Below are 18,462 nucleotides of genomic sequence, written 5' to 3' on the forward strand. Positions count from 1 at the left end.
CAGTGGAAATGGAAGCATTTGCCCATAAAAAAGAAAACTCGCAACTCAGGGAAAGAGGCTTTAGGGATGACAGTAGAACATGAAGCAGCAAAATCCTTCAACCATCCTTACGCCCTGAGATTTCTTCAAACCATGGCCAAAGGATTAACATAATCCTTCACTCCTGCACGCCATGCTGGAAAGGAATACTTAAAGCATATAAAAGGAAGCTCCTTCCGCCATGTTTATCATTCAATATATTCAGATAAAATGACCCACCATGGGACAAAGACTATTTGAATGCCCATAATAATAATCAAACCAAATAGAATGATCTACATCTTAATAAATGTGTGGCTTCATATGATCAAATCAGATTTTCCGAATATTCAACCTTCAATTAATCTGACTTGCTGTTAAGTCTTACATCCAAAAATATGAATCAAACAATGTCTAAAATTGATATTTTTAACAGCGCACCTTTCAATAATCCCATGCCTCATAAAAAAGATAAGTCCATGCTCATATCTGAAACTAATATGCAATCAATCCATTTATTAGGAAAAAATGTACATTGTTTATCATCAAACCTTGAACTCACTTGAAATGGTGTTCCTGTCAATCCACAAAAAGCCTTGATAAGCTCAAATCTGAAATCAGTCTTAGAACAAGGCTTCACCAATTGAAACCTCCACAACTCTGTCAATGAACTCTCAGAACTCTTCAGAAATCTGTCAATATACTCCCAGAAATCTGCCAGGACCTCTCAGAACTCTTCAGAGAAAAAGAAACCACGCATAATCCTAATTAGATCCAATCTACCTTTTTATGGCCCTCCAAGGAAGCAAAACTTTTCAAATTCCCCTTTCCTTCTAATTTTAAATTTAGCCAAAGAATATTAAAGTGACACTGTTAGTCTTCTTTTGACATAAGAAGTCAATACAAAACCAACGACCAAGCAAAAATAATCTCAAAAGGCTTAGCAACACTCAATATATATAATATAATTAAATAATATTTTTACAACCTTATTTACAAGGTTGCATGGGTACGTGGGTACGGGAACGGGAACGGGTACGGGAGCGGGTACGGGTACGCATATTTTTCAAAATAGGGGACGGGGGTACGTGTGCATGCCTAATTTTTTCTATATAATTAATATTTTATAGAAAATATAAAAATCAAAATATCTGTCATGAGTCATGACATTAAGCATTCAAAACAAGAAATTTGAAAATATGAGCCATAAGTCAAATATATATATATGCTATTGCTGAATGTTTAAAGTATTTTTCATAATAGGGGACGGAGGTACTTGGGTATTTCAAACTTATTTAAAAATTACACTTTTATATTTATAAAAAATCTGATTTTATGAGTCATGACAATGGTTTTTCAAAACAAGAACAGTGATAAAGTTTGCAAATGTAATGTACTGTTTTCAGTTTCAGATTTGCTATATGTTTGAAATAATAATACATGATAAATGCTTAGATGCATAACAAAGAAGGCAGACTTTAAACATGAACAAGAAGATCCTAAACCATATGACAATCACATATTGCAAATGATAAACTTTTGACTTGAACAGTGATAAAGTTTATTGTTAATGAGTATCAAAGTTTCAAACTGATTTGGTATTGAATTAAGTTTGATAACCAAGCAGCTAATACAAAAACAAAAAACCAAAAAAAAAAATCAGAATCTTAATCAAGGTCCTTAGCTATGATGCTCTCCACCAAGTACCCGGTACGTGGGATACGTGTACCCGGTACTTGGGTACGTGGGTACGAGTACCAGGGGTGTGGGTACGAGTACCCATGCAACCTTGCTTATTTAACAATTGAAATTAATCTTCATTAAACTTACTTTGATATTCTATGGTCAAAATAAAGAGGAAATCACAATTGTCTAAACTTGATTAGACTTATTTAGCTAAATAAAGGACTTACATTTCAATCACTGAAGTCAAATGCAACACAGACTAAATAAAGAGGAAATCGCAATTGTCTAAACTTTATTAGACTTATTTAGCTAAATACAGGACTTACATCTCAATCACTAAAGTCAAATGCAACACAGACTAACTTGAACGACATGAACTTTTCCTTGCACATTCCCACTGAAACTGTGCAGAAATTCCTATCTAAGCAAAAATCTCAGTACTCCCTCTTAGTGAGCAAGAAATTCTATACTAATCCAAGTTTGTCTCTAAAGACCTCAAACTTCCCTTTTGCTAAAGATTTGGTCAAAATATCAGCTACCAGTTAATTTGTGGTAATGTATTCGAGCTTAGTTACTCACTTTTAAAGCTTACCTTTGATGAAATGACATTCATTCTCTATGTACTTGGACCTGTCATCAAACACTGGATTCTCCAAGACTTTAACACAAGGCTGGCTGTCAGAATAAATCACCATGATCAAACAACCCTGAAAGTAACTTGCAAACCCAAAAGACCTCACAATTGCTTGTATAGCTGCCATATACTCTGCCTCTACTTAGTGCCACCGAAGTTTTCTACTAGCTCAACCAGGGTACAATTCCTACACCAATGCCTGGGGTGTTTTCTCTATCTGTTCCACTACCTGCCTGTTGTGTTGTAAAACACATGCCCTATTGCAAATAGAGACACCCACTTTTTCCACTTTAGCAGCTGGTAGTTGTCAGTAGATGTTAGTCTTAGTGGTAGGCTGGTAGCTGAGCAACATTTTGAAAGTACTGAAGTTGTTTAGTAGTCCAAGACACAGGATGGGTTGAAGTGAAAAGATTTCTTGGCCAAGCTAAGTCTTAAAGGAGGGAAGAGTTTTTAGTTAAAATGCCAATTTTCAAATATTCGGTCAAATTATAATGCTCGAGCCTTGGAAAGGGAATGTGAGTGGTCTTAACAACTTGATCCAACTGCCATAAGAATAACAAATTTTCAATCAATCCCAAATATTCCAAGCAAGAGAAAAACGAAATTGTGATTAAGAGGTATCAAGTGAGAGCATGGAGTGACTGAAAATTGGGCAAGGGGTGAGAAAAATTCTACATGGTCAATTTTTTGAAGGTGATTAAGTCAAGCCCAAGGGCTAGACAAATTCCGTCATGACTTGAATGTGCCCAACTCATGTACAATCTCAATTCTAGACATGAAATCAAGCCCCAGACCAAGACAATTTCTACTAAAGGCACAAAGATATGCCCGACAGGGGTGCATTTCCACCTTGGTGTTTTAAAGGCACTTGACCATTGTACAATATCCGCTCAGCTTGAGATTACACACATGACAAATTCCGATAGGCATCATGAAGAATTCCACCAAGGCTAAGTCATTTTCTGCCAAGGACAAGGAGAGAGCGATTTCCAAAAATGCAAGTATCATGAAACCCAACACAGGCATTTTCCGCAATTGTTGGGTCAATTAGCCCCAAAACCAGGCAAATTCTGGTTGACAATAAGAAATCGAGCCCAAAGACATGACACTTTCTGCCCCAAGGTTGGAGTATGCACCCAACTCAATAGCATTTTCCACCCCAGCCATCTGTTGAACGAGCCGAAAGGCATATATTCTCTGATCAGGTATGAATGAGCCCAAGGCAGGGCCAGAATCCGCCATGTGTGTCATGAGAACAAGGCTGCAACATTTTCTGCCCAGCATTTGTAACAAGAGCCTGAGCACAATGTAATCACTGCAAAAAATATAACCATCAAAGAAACCCAAAGTGTGAACTCAAAAGACAAGACAGGTTGGTGAAAGTCCGAAAATCAGAGAAAGCTAAAAATTCAGAACATAGGAGCTTATATGAAATTTGGAATGCCTTCTAACTAAGTTTGAATGGTAAAATCATAAGAGGCTGGTTAAGCTTTGGAGTATTTTCAAAGAAATGAACCTTAAATCTCACAAAATTAAAATAATGGGAATTCAAAATCAGGAATTAGAATCATGACAAGGCATGGATGGGATTAAAATTGAGCTAAGGAAAGTTTTGTTCTATCGTAATCAAGATATCAATATGTAACCATGCACTTAGAAGGGATGGCTTAGTTTAAGATATTCTAATTTTGTTTACATTGCCATTTCATAAACTTAACACAACTCTTCTTGTCTTGCAAGGTAAAATGGAGGATGATGATGCTCAAAGGCAAGGGGGGACTATGGAAAGCTCAAAGGGTTGGGCATGAGAAGGTGCAAGCAAGGCTTTTCACTTCAAGATTTCAGGTAAGACGAAGACAAGGAGACTCTGCAAAGCCAAAGAAAACATGGAAACTTCAAGCCGCAACAAATTGCAAGTGGTTCCACAAGACAGCGAGAAGAATGGTGCTCAAGATCAGGCCAATGTGAAGATGCAAATCCAAGTTCAAAATCAAGTTATTAAGATGGAAATCAAAAAACCAATTGTACAATGAGAGTCAACAAGTTAATAAGTGAAGAAAAATCAACAATGACTTGAATTTCCTTCAGAAATCTGAGTTCAATTAGAATATGCCAACTACATGAAGCACCTACATCACTCCAGAAGACCGAGGCCAACATATCAAGATTGCAAGTACAAGCAAGTAGAAGAAATTCAAGGTAAAGAACTTTAAAGGATGGAAAGTTCATGAAGATAAAGCAATTTGGGAATATGATCCGTCACAATCAATTGGAGGCTTGAAGATGTTGAATATCAAGAGACATTGCTAGCAAATGCAGACTTTGTTTTTTATGATGGACAAGTGAAATTGATGAAGTTTACAAGATAAGCATGTTGAGGTGGCTCCCATTTACCTTCAACCAATTAAAGGATTTCAATTCCACGTGTCAAATTTTATCCAATCCAGTCATTCCAAGTGTACATGTGAAGGCCACCAAATGTCTTCACTCAAACTATTTTCTAATTGGCATACAAACTGATGCCCAATTGTAATTGGATAAGCATTTAATGTGTGTAGCTAGTAGTTATATTAGGGTTGTCTTGGCTAAATCTTGACCATTGATCTCAAATAAATCTTAGCCATTCATTATACTTGGAGCAGCTATATTAGCCTTACTCAAATCATTTGTAAAGGGAGATTTGCATAAATTGTTGCTATAAAACTGCCAAAATAATTTCAACTTCATTGTTGTTATTACTTGTGTTATTTTGAAGTATTGCATGGTTTCTACATTTCCTTACTTGGTAATAGGATTTCATTTATGCTGAGTAGTAATGGTTTAGTAGATGAATAGAAGATAATCTTAATTGGCAAATTATGGTGAAACTATGGTCATAACTTTTGGTACTTACTAATAGCAAGTAGCAGAGTAAGGTTAGTGTGAACCTTTTGCAAACCCTTAATTACAATTACAAATGATTATTTGGATTGCGCCTTCATTGGGTATTTGAATGAGTGTTGACAATATGAAAATCATCCATGCATCCTTACAAGATTGCACCCTCCTTTGCATAGTTGATTTGGCTAAACAAGGACTAGTTTAGTTTCATCTCACCATCAATAGTTTCTTGCATTGGTACAGCTAGATTAGCTTCCGAAATCCTTACCTTGTTGCAATTTGTTTTGGTAAGCAGTAGAAGAGCTATCATTGTCAAATCATTCGCATCTGCAAAGTTGATAGTTGTTCATCCAATGAATAGTGTAAGTCCCCAAGTGACTACAAGCAAAGCACTTCACATAATTGAGTTATGTCCGACATTTAAAGGGACCTTGGGATTGTCTTGATTAATCACACAATCATATGCATTGTTTAGCATCTAAGCTTCCTTATGTATGAGGATTTGATATTTGGTGTTGCGTCATGGAATACTATTCTACATGTTGGAGTGACCACAAAAATCATCTACACCCCATACACCTTCACTTCACCATCTTCAAGACATCTCAAGCAATACTCCATTATGACCTTCAAACATCTGAGCACACATTTTGCTTAAAAAGCTCCACCACAAACTGACTCAAGCTTTTCATTGCATCTCTGATCTAGTGTACCAAATACATTGAGGAAAATATCAGAAAACATCAGCCACCTAAACAATGTGAGATCAACAACCTCTGAATCTGAAGATGTTACACAGTTCAAATTAGTGATCATAGGTCTGGCCAAACACCTGCAATCCTCCATCCAAATTGCTTCAAACAATATTGTGTATTTTTATCCTACCCAAGGAAAATCTTTCTTGGTCTCTACCAAGCCTTTAACAACAAAAAGTTGCTGCAGGTTTGTCCCCTGGAGTGCTCAGTTCCAATCTAGTTTGAACTCAAAACATTATTAGTACAAGTGAAATTGGCAACACACTTGCATTGACTGTGAATCATTTGACGCCAATGATGATAGCAAAGATGATGATGATGATCCATTTCATAATTAATAATTAAAACTACAGTTCCAATTTTTGAGAGAATGACACTTGAACTCGATGTTATTATTTTATTATTTTGATATTGAACTTGAAGTATATGATGCTATGATTACAAGATTATGGCTTTGGGGTCGTACCCGTACCGGGGACAAAATGGGGACGCAGGGACAGATTTTGGCCATCCCCTTTTTGGCAAATTCGGAAATGTCCTCGAAATGGCCATTTTTTTTGGCAGGAAACTTGGGGACGGCCAGCAGTACCGTGGACAGTTTTGCCGTCTCCTATCCATCCCCGAAACTGCTGGCCGTCCCCTTTTTTCCAACCAATCTAGTAAAGGCAAATGCCCCCAAAAAGCTTTTTTTTTTCTAATTTTTGCTGTCTACACGGCACCTAGTCGTCTTAAAGACATAATAAAAATATGCAACCCATATTTGGTCCATTATAACACTAACTCTCCTAATCATTTTTAGATTTGACATACTTGCTAAGTGGAAGAAAAAAAAAACATTAGAGCAGTAGCAGCAATGAGGAAAGATTGTGTTTAGTGAGGAAAGGTTGAGTTTAGTATTTACGAACTATTTTAGTTGGACTTCTCTTTAATTCATTCTGATTGCAGCATGGTACTTGGAGCTTTTAGGCATTTTGATTTTTGCTATATATGTATGTGATATTCACATATTGTTATAATGGAAGTGTTTAGTATTTTCCATTTGATAATATTCCATGTATTGATCTTCTAAAATGTCTATGATAAATGGTTTATCAATCTTATGATATGCATATTTGAATTTTGTCTCTATATTTAAAAAAATCCCCTATGTTTTTAATCACCATCCCCTAAGGTCCCGTCCCCTAAATTTTGGCTTCGACCCGTACCCATACCGGAAACACGTTCCCGTCCCCTAAAATGTCCCCATCCCGAAAACTCCGTGGAGCGTAGTGTTTTTGTTGTATAAGATACTATGTGACATTCTAATCTTAAGTCATGCTTCTAGACCTCATAAATATATCTGCATGTATATAATTTTTATATTGGTTTTGTACAAATGAACTCAAACCCCATTTCAAAATTTTGTCATACTAGCACCACTTGTCATAGCCAATCATTATTTAAATTTCAAAACGATTGGGGTTTGTTCCTTCCATGTCAAAGTGTCATCTACAGTAGTGCACAACAGTTATAATTTTAAAAATAGCGTATAATACTAATTATAAACTCATCCACATCAGAATCCAAAGGGCAAGGATTGCAGAGAGCTTGAGTCATATTGAAGCGCATTTTACAACAAATTCAACTACTACTTTAGACAAAAATCAAAAGAAAACTCTTCCTAAGACATGGAACAAACAAAATATCATATAAATAGATAGAAATTCATGATTGCATCTAAAAGAAAAATTGTACCACCTCCACTTGGATACTTCGTCTCATCACCCAAGTTTTATAAAATAAAATATTCCCATGTTGATGTCATGTGCCTAGAAGCCCCACTATCCACATAACCAAGCATGACTTAGAAGAAGAGAACCCATTGAGAAATTTCTAACCATTGTTTTCAAACCCGAAGTGACCATAAGAAACGTTGGTCACTGTTTTCACCCAACCTATGGTTGTTGGTAAGCATAGAAGTACTTGTGAACTAGTCATCATCTATAGAAATGGCTTAAAAAAATTAATGATATAAAAAATTCACAAGCTGAGATTTTCTTTAAAAAGAACTTGTCACGAGTTTGTCAAACCCTGATTCTAATGGTTTTACGCCACATTTCTCAACTTAAAATAGCATTTTCTTGCAATTTCATTAAAAAACTCATCTTACAATTTCCCTTTAAAAATTGATGTAGTTTCCTTACAATTCACTAAATTTAGTGCTATTGTTTTATACCATAAATAAAAAATAAGTAGTGAAAACAAAATAATGAACTCAAGACGCAACAATTTATCCTAGGAAAACCCTCCAACATGAAGGAGAAAAACCCAACCACAAAAATCAAATATATATATATAATGAATATGCAAAAGACTAATATACAACTTGGCTAAACACTACGCCAATTTGAAACAATGAAAATTCCTACATATCAATCACAATGAAACAAAAAGTACCAATCTATATATGTAGCAAATTCCTTCTTGAAGAATATTAAACTTGTCTTGACCCTTCATTGTCTTTCCTTTACAAAGTGATGACCCTTTGTTGTCTTGAAACCTTCATTGCCTTGACGTTAGAAAGAAGATGGCATTATGTGTTAAGTTGGCCTCAACAATGTATTTATTTATTTTGAATACAGGAGAGAGGAATAACTCTTGCAGCTATAACATCAACACTCCCTCTTAGCTAGAAAGGTATCTTTCCTGATATCCATGTCATCAAGTCTCCCAACTTGACACCCACAATGGCTACACCCATTTATGGAAAAAAATTTGTCACAGAATCTCTCAACATGATAAGTCACATAGTCACTCGACATGATGCCCACAATGGCCACACCCATTTGTTGAAAAGGATTTATCCTGGAACCTCTCAACGTGATAACATCGTGAAGTCACTAAACATGACGTCTACCATGGTTAATCTCATGTGTCAAAAGAAACATATACACACATGCTCATTACGTGGGCACTCAGCGTGATGTCATCATGGAGTCTCTCAACATGATGTCCTCCATGGCTGATCCCATAACTGGAAAGAGCAACATCACTGAAGGGCTTATATTTCTCCCTCTTGGAGAAATATGCATTTTAGCACATAGTAATAATTGTCGATACTGAGACCCCCTCTCAGCAAGGAAAAAATTCTACACAACACCAACCTCATCTCTAGTACACAAGCATCATATAATGAATAGGCAAAGACTTGGACATAAACTCAAACCCTCCATGTTCACACTCCTTTGGGTTGCATGCTCTCTTTTGAATAATTACTATAATGCATATTATTTTCTCCTTGAGGGTGGACAATATATCAAGACATAACAAAGCAAGATGTTGAAGCTTGGGGCTCTCATTGTGTTCTAAATAAGTCTAAATTTGAGACTTCCTCTTAATCCTATACACAAGCTCCTTCATCGGCAACAACGCCATCTCATTATTGTTGGCCAGCACCTCTAGAAGTAACATTCATCAATTAGATCCACAAAAAACACACAAATATCATTTAGTCATGAATAGCAATCATCATTAGCTAAAGACCTACAACTTCGATGGTCATAGGGTGTTGGACTTTCTTTATAGCTTTCGTCATAACATGCAAGGTCACTTCCCCTACCAATAAAAGCATCAAGATCACATCCATGTTCCTTTCCATATCCATCTATTGCATAATGATCATTCCACAACCTGCATCAACATACCTGGAGTGTGATAAAAACCAACCACCACCATCATCAGTGCATTCTCTCGCCCAATGTCTAAGAGAAACAAGCTTGAAGCAATCAAATCATCCTAGCGTTTTATCACCATTGTCCCCTCTTCTAGAATTGTAGCCAAAAGCAAAACCACAATTAGAATTTGGCCTTACCTAGGTCAGGGTTTGATCACAAAAATGTTCCTCCAATTTAATTATCTTCCATATTCTATGGCTCGCAAATTAAAAAATGTTACAAAGCCAAACTCACAAGGGGACGCGTTTCTCTATCTAGCATCACCTAGGCTTCCAAAAACTTTGCCAAAGCAGCTAAAAGGTGCTCTCCAACTCTCTGTCAAAGGTGTCCCACAAAAGAACCCCAACAAACAAATTGTACTCCTTCCCAACTAGCTTCTACTTTCCTAAACATAAGTAATAAGAATAAACAGCCCTCGTCTATTGAAAGTTGATTCGACAACTCAACCAATGAAAATAAATTAGGACATTACAACACAATCAAGAATGAAGAATTCCCAAAGGAAGTTGTCCAATCTTTCAACGAGAAACACCATACCACAACAAAAATAACAACACAAAGAAACAATAAAACTAGCCAATAAGGGAAAATGAACTTCAATTATCATCAAGTTGGCTTGCAAATGAAGATTATAAATTTAGGGCATAAAGCTTCTTACACTCACGATCCAAATACTAGCCTTCAAGATTTTCCTCTATCTTCACCTCCTTCCTAAACAAGAACAACTATCCTGCTTATATACAAGATCGCCAGCCATAAGTCGCCTTATCAAATCAACAATCTCCAAGATATAAGAAACATATTATAACATACAGGTTAGGAACTAAATCCTTAAGAGCACCCTCAAATAGACACATCATGTCGTGTAGATACATAACAAGGTTGACCACACATATGACAACATAGAACAATGCGTCAATTAGCATCGCATGTTGTGAAGTCCCATCGCAAGCCGAATCTCACCAACTTGGTTGTTAGAACAAGAAATCAAAGATAACTTTATCTGAAAACTTCAGAACTAGATATAGGATCTCCACAATGCCTAATCAACACCATAAGAATTGCATAAGTAAACAAGTCAACTAGATCGATCACTTCCTAGAACAAAAAAAATAGTCCAACTAAACAATAAACAGACAAACTGAAACGAAATATTTTTGGGTGATGCAAGATTACAAATGATCCAAGGATGCCCATGCATCACATTATATTAAGAGATGAAGCGTGGCTTGGGAGCTTTATAGAGGAAAACATCATTTGAAAACTTAAAGAGTTCGATGAGGTTTCATTATTTCTGGCCTTTCTCTCCCCATATTATATATGCACTAATACCATGTTATTATATTATACCAAAAATAAAAACTAAGTAGCGGAACAAAATAATGAACTCAAGGCACAATTAATTTATCTTGGGAAGACCCTCCAACTTGCAGGAGAAAAACCTAGCGACAAAATGTGGAGAAGATAGGTATACAACTTGGCAAAACACTAGGCCAATCTTAAACAATGAACACTCCTATATATCAATCACAATGAAACAAACAATATAAATGTAGCGAATTTATTCTTGAAGAATAGAAAACTTGTCTTAACCTTTGAATTGTCTTGTCACAAAGTGTAGACCGTTTGTTGTCTTGACTCTTTGTTGCCTTGACGCCATGAAGAAGATGACATTATGTGATGAGTTGGTTTCAATAATATATTTATTTGTTTTGAATATAGGCAACAAAGACAACTCCTGAAGCTATAACATCAACATCCAACACATGAACACAAGAACCCTCTTGGCCAAGCTTTGGAATGCTTTGAAAAATATTGAATTGTTTATACAAATCATTAGAATCACAATCGCATGAGAACCAAATTGTATCTTAAACACAATTATGCAATCCTTCGTAATCTGTCTTTTAGTCCTTCGAAAAATAATTTGAATGAAATGCTTTCCATCTTCTATGGCTTCTATCTTCCTACTAATTCAGCTAAAAATCTAATCTCCAAAAAATTAAAATCATTACAATGATGAGATGTAAGCAAAGTATAAAATGTTAATGATTATCTACGTTTTATTAAACTTGTTTAGCTAAATAGAATTCTTCCTCTTGAATCACTAAAACTAAACAAAAAATAGACTAACTCAAACCAATTAAACATTTCCTTCACGTTCACACTAAACCTGTCTCAAATGGAAGATCCTATCCAAGCTAAAAGCTCAACATATGTATAAGAATAAAAAATTAATTGTGCACATTATTGAATGAATTACAAGCGTATATAAAGGCAATTCCAAGAAATCCAAATTAAAGTAAAAAATACAAGCCTAAAATAAAGTGATAAATCAAAACCCCTAAATGACCATTAATAGGACTTGAAAATGATGAACTTAGAGTAGTTTGAAAAGCCTCTCTTAATAGTCATTCTATCAACAACTTTGCTTCCCAAAAAGCATAGGACAACTAGTCTTTAAAAGGCTTTGCAACATGAGCTTGTTGTTGAGACTCCCTAATTAGTTTCTTGAAAAGCCAATTACTTTCTATAAAACCTGTGAATATCACTAAGCCTACCACAAAAGCAACAAGTGATATTCTTCTTGGAACCTCCCTTAGGCATGTGTTGTCCTTTCTGTTGAGTACACACATCTTTGCCTTTGTTTGGGGCAATAAATGCCTATTCTACACTAACCATGTCATTGTTGCTACCAAATTTTTGTTTCCACCTAGCTTGCTACAATAACTTATTTAGTTTCCAAAAAAGCCAATTTCCTTTATATAAAGCCTCTGGATATCACCAAGCGTCCCACAATAGCAACAAGCGATATTCTTCTTGGAATCTCCCTTAGGCATGTATCGTTCTTTCTACTGAGTACACACACCTTTGCCAATGTTCGTGGCAGTAAATGCCTATTCTACACTAACCATGTCATTGTTGCTACCAAACTGTTATTTCCACCTTGCTTGCTACAATAACTTATTGCACAACTAATCAAATTTCATGTCAATGTTAGTAGAGGTTGAGTGCCTCAATAAGTCCCTCAAGTGAACTACAATGTCCTCTCCCATCTTGCAACCAATAGCCTCCACTTGATAGCATACATCCTTGATCTCCATAAGATGCTCTTGTAGAGTCATCTTCTCATTCCTCATAAGGGAAAACAACATTTTCTTCAAAAAGAATACTCAACTCTTGTCAAACATCCATTCAAGTGATCCTAGTTTGCTTTTGTTGTCTTGTTTGATGGCACTTATGGAGCATCTCATTAGTGACAAAGAATTTTAACAACATAACCACTTCTTGGTTACACTCATCAAACTTGTCTTGGCCACTACATGTCGTTGGATGAGTGGCAGTACCCAAAACAACTTCATCTAAACATTGGCACTCAAAAATTCAAATCAACCACGCATTATAGTTCTTGTTGTTGAAGTGTTGGAAGGCTTCCAACATGAAGTTGGTCGACACGCCAACCCTCCCTTTTTCAATAAAGTCAATTTCTCATAAAACTGAAGGTCTGATTTTTCTATTTAAAAACTTTAGTGAATAGCTAGCACAAAATTAGAGCCTTTGCTTTGGAAAACAAAAACCTCTACGTAGCTACAAACTCTAGTTTAATTAAAGACATGGACTGACAGAATCTCTTATATAAATTCACCTAGCAAAAAAAATACAATTTTGAGTAAACTCGCATCAATCCCATCACAACAAGTCAATCCCTCACAAAGAAGAAATATAAGTCGCCAAAAACCCACCACTACACAACAAAAAGAAAAAAAACTAATGCGGGTAAAGATCAAACAAAGCCTTCATGTGCTCTAGTTGTAGCCTAAAGAAAATCACAAGTTGAAATCCAATGCACATTGTTGAGGTTAGATCACAAACTCAAGAAACCCTTCTCATGTGATCAAATAAAACGCAATCAAAGAACACGCCCCTCTTTGGTGCTCAAAAATCCAAAAATTACAAGAAAATTGTCTTGTGCACAGGCTCCGTAATAGGAAACACAAAAAAAAATCACCAAAAGAAGCCACATGCAAGCCACAAAAACATGCACAACCAGTCTCATGCAAGATAACACAAGAATTACAACCTCATGAAAAACCTTGGAAAGATTCTCTCAAATGGTTCTTAAAACATTCTGGAAATTAGATGCAAATTGAAAGGCAGAAACATGTAATATTTATTGTGCACATTATTTAATGGATAACAAGCATATGTAAAGGCAATTACAAGGGCTTCAAACTGCAAGAAAAAAATTACCTTCTTAAATTAGAAGCCTAAAATAAGTAAATAAATAAATAATACCCTAAATGACCATTAAAAGAACCAAAAATAGTGAAATATTCTAATAAAGGTATCATCATCACGTAATGTGTTCTTATTGAAGCCTACTGAAGGTATTCTCCTCAGGGTAGATTAAAGAGTTGACCCTCAAAGTGGCATATTAATATCACTATTTGCAGCATATTACATATAATGTTCTTTGCACATGCAATTCATTTCATTTCATTACATTCATCTTAAAAGAACCAAAAATAGTGAAATATTCTAATAAAGGTATCATCATCACATAATGTGTTCTTATTGAAGCCTACTGAAGGTATTCTCCTCAGGGTAGATTAAAGAGTTGACCCTCACAGTGGCATATTAATATCACTATTTGCAGCATATTACATATAATGTTCTTCGCACATGCAATTCATTTCATTTCATTACATTCATCTTCTGAACTTAATTTATTTTCTTCAAAAGCCTAAAGCCTTAGGCTTAGCAGCATCTTTGCATGGATTAATTATAAGAATATTATAATGTTTATTCAGTGGTCATCTTAGTTAGTCTTTAGTGTAAGAATTTGGCTTAGGCCAGAATTCACCCAAGACCAAGGAACTCAAACACAAGCACAACAATAGACCAATAGAGAGAGTGATCAGAATGACAATATTCATTCAATACGTCGTATCCCACATTAAGAGTACACTAGGAGTGTCTGTATATAAAGGCCTCAGGAGAGCTTCTAGAATGCATAGAAGCCAGCATCACGATAAGTCATACAACCAGGCACATGTCCACCAGATATGAGTTATCCTCCATTAAGCACAGAATTAAGTGCAATGATGTGAGGATAAGCCTACAATGGTGTAGCACACAAATCAGTGGTGTAGACAACATGTGTTAAATGAGGAGTGCAAATAACTATGTTGTCTACATGACAACTCAGTGAATGATGCAAACCCCTGTGTTGTAGACACCATGTGCATAATTAGAGTTGCGTACTTCTGTGAAAGTACACAAACTCCTAAGTGTCTCACCTAAATAAATAATAAAATAATGCAAAATACTTAAATAATGCATTAATCTAAGTAAACTTAAGTAAAGTGTAAATAGTAAATACCTATTTACACCAACATTTAGTTCACAATCGTTTCTTTCAGAAACATTATCTTTGTAAATCTATTGAGTTCTTATCTCCTTTGTTTACAAATACAGCAACATCAATTTACCATAACATGGTATCAAAGCAGCTCGATGCAATTTTATAAAATTCGGAGAATCTTTAAGAAAAGTTCAATCCTTTTTTGATCTGAAATGTTTTTTCAGGAATTTGTTTTCCAATTTTCCGAAGACAAAAAATCGTTCTATATTTTGCAAAGTTGCATGGGAGTCCTTTGTGCTTTTGTGGGTTTATAATTTTTTCCTCAAATTTTATCATTTGGGTTTATAATTTTTTCCTCAGCAATTATTTGTTGGGTTTATAGTTTTTTCCTCGAAATTATTTGTTGAGTTTTACTGTTTTTCCTCAAAAATGAAATTTTCTATTCTCTAATCCATGTCTTGGATTTTATTGCCTAGTTTTGATCAATTTTTCGCCTCAAAAATCGTGTCACATTTTTCCAATTTCATTATTAATCATGACTTTTTACAGCCTATTTTGAGACATCATGCTCATCTGCAAAGTTTGGAAGGTTTGTTTATTTCTCCTCAAAATCATGTTAGTTGTTCTCAATGTTTGTCTGTCTCCAAGGTAGAGCGACTTTGTTATCCAACATAAGGTTGGATGTTTTGTGATGATTTCTAGTGGGATGTTTTACAAATCTTTCTAATGAAGAGGGCACCCTTTGTTTTATTTTTGGATGGGTTTTAGCTTCTTGGCTGATCATTAACATTTTGCAGAGCCACGGAGGGGTCTCAACAGCAACAAAACCTTTTGAAGACTTTGTGACCAAAAGACAACAATTGGGCAATGACCATTAAGGGAGGGTATTAAAATATTATGATGTTGTTTTGATGGTCGTCTGAGTTAGTTTTTACTTCATTAGGTAGTTTCTATTTCTGTCTTTAGTTCTTGATTGTTTCATTTAGAAACATCGTCTTTGTAAATCTATATAAGGAGCTTTCATCTCCTGCGTCTAATACAACTACAACAACATCAATTTACTGTAACATTAAATATTAAAATAAAATACTCAAATATCTTGTTTATTATTATTTTAATGGTCAATATTCTAACTTTTTTAAGTCCTATAAATATTGGAATGATTCTAATATTATCATAGTTACACCACCCTGGGGGACGGGATAATGGTGGAACAAGGGACAAGTTTCCTGGACGGGGAGGCAGAGGGGCCTTAATTTGGGAACGGTGGGGGACGGTAGGGGGATGGTGGTGGGGGACAAGAAGGGGTGTGTGTGTATATATGTACATATGGTACTTTAAATGCTAGTTATCAAAAGATGTATTGCAATATAAGATATAAAGATGTAAAAGAGTAAATACTTGAACATTTGATTGAATTGGAACATCGAACATTGAACATAAATAATGGAATCGAAAAATAGTCAACATCAGGATGTCTCCCATCCTTGACGGAGGTGGCAAAATTTAGTGGTGCCGCTGGGGACGGCGGGACAAAGTCCCCAAGTCTCCAATGCGTCCAAGTCTTCACGACATGGGGCAAAAAGGGGGGGGACGCATCCTCGTTTTACTATGAATATTATTATTATTTTGTTGTTAGAACGTTTCTAACAACGACGATTGTTTTGTAATAGAAACATCACCCTTGTAAACTATAATTGAGCATCTACCTAATTCATTTTATTATTCAATAATTTTACCAAATTACCTATGTAATATGGTATAAAAGCCAAATCTCTTTTTTTTTTAAATTTATTATTTCTTAATTTAAATTATTTGCTCTAAATTTTTGAAATTCTTCTAGATTGGTTTTTGCCAAAATTGGTTTTTCAAAACCCATCTAGGGTTTTTGCATCAATATTGCCACCATTTTTGCAACAGTTTTAGGCATCACTCATGGTTCATTTTTGTGCTCAATGACTCTTTTACGTCTTTGTCAAGGTTTCTTTATGAAAAACAACTATCCTCTTGCTCGCTTTTTGCTGCAAAATTACGTTAATTTTTCTTGAGAATCTTCAGCCAGCCCTTGTTTGCTACTGACGAGATTTTTCTGCCATATTTGTGATTGTTTTTGCAGGCCACATTTGCTAACTAGTTTGCCCAACCATTTTGTGGTCATTTTTCCATCTTCAACCATTTTCTCTAGTTATTTTTTACTCTCAAAAGCCCACATTACATTTTGAGTTTTGATTTGTTCCAAACACAAATATATGTTGTCCTTATTCAATGATCCCCTTGCTCAAACTCATGCCCAAAAACAAACTTTGTCCATGATCATTTCCATCTTTCTTCTACAACTCATGGGAATCTCAAAGGTTGTGTAGGGTTTCTGCAAGATTGTATTCAAGAAGGGTTTCTGCAATATAAGATATAAAGATGGTCATTATATGTTGCTTCCAGGGTTGTGTAGGGTTTCTACATATAATGACAATCTTTAAATACAAATGTCTTGACAAAATTGTTTTGGGCAAGACTAATCATCCTATGGATTAAGGCAAAGAGCAGGACAAATTTGATGAGCAAAATCAGGAAGCTGTCATGCTCATCAAACTCTCAATCACTGATTATCAACTATGTAGGTTCCTTCCAGCAAAAATTTGGAGTCAACTAAAAGGTTTGCATGAAACGTCTGATAAAAGTTGAATGTTTTTAAAGAACATGCTCTTCACAGTCATGATGGATGAGTCGATGTCCTTGCAAGATCATCTCAATAAAATCAAGGAAATTCGAGAGCAATTAGAAGCAATCAGATGCTAAAAGGAAGAAGACATGGTGGTTATCAGCCTGAAAAGTCTTCCATCTTCCTATGAGCGCTTTGTTGAAACTCCCAACATTGCTTCCACTCATGCTGATGTGTTGGTTTCCTATCTCTACATAATGCTTTTACAGAAAGAGCTGAAAAAAATATTTTGGCAGTGGAGCATCTTTGCGTGGATTCATTCTTTTTATTCACATATTGCCACCTTGCCATTATAGAATGCAGCCAACCCTTACACACTAATTGATAAATTTATCTTCTGAACTAATTCATTTGCAACCAGGCATGCAAATTCACATACAAACATGTATAATATCTCATTATAAAATGATTTTTTTATAGGAATACCCTCCTATTCCAGGATAGGGCTCTCAACCATAGGTCTCCCATATGGTCATCTCATATAGCTGTCAAAGTGACCCAATTGTGGTAGGTCAAGGGCCCACCATGTGGCTTCACATCTGATGGCTGGTACTCCTTCATAGAATACACAACACTATAAATAGTTGTAGACTATGGTAGAGATATATTATTGTCAAAGCTTACCGCCATTCCCGAAAAAGTGTGCATAATGTTTTACTTTATGTTTCCTTCAATTTACTAAATAGGGTTTA

At 35.4% G+C, this 18,462-nt stretch overlaps 1 protein-coding gene and 1 pseudogene across 1 annotated transcript in view; both read right to left on the reverse strand.

Moving 5' to 3' along the window:
- The window catches only part of LOC149561636 (WD40/YVTN repeat and Bromo-WDR9-I-like domain-containing protein), a 129,694-nt gene that overhangs the window by 44,287 nt on the left and 66,945 nt on the right, over nt 1-18,462 (reverse strand). The window lies entirely within an intron of this gene.
- On the reverse strand, nt 3,386-18,400 carry LOC149561637 (uncharacterized; annotated as a pseudogene).

Source organism: Cupressus sempervirens, chromosome 4, assembly GCF_028749045.1.
Source record: "Cupressus sempervirens isolate cs-2001-9-10 chromosome 4, ASM2874904v1, whole genome shotgun sequence".
In the NCBI taxonomy this organism is placed as follows: Eukaryota; Viridiplantae; Streptophyta; class Pinopsida; order Cupressales; family Cupressaceae; genus Cupressus; species Cupressus sempervirens.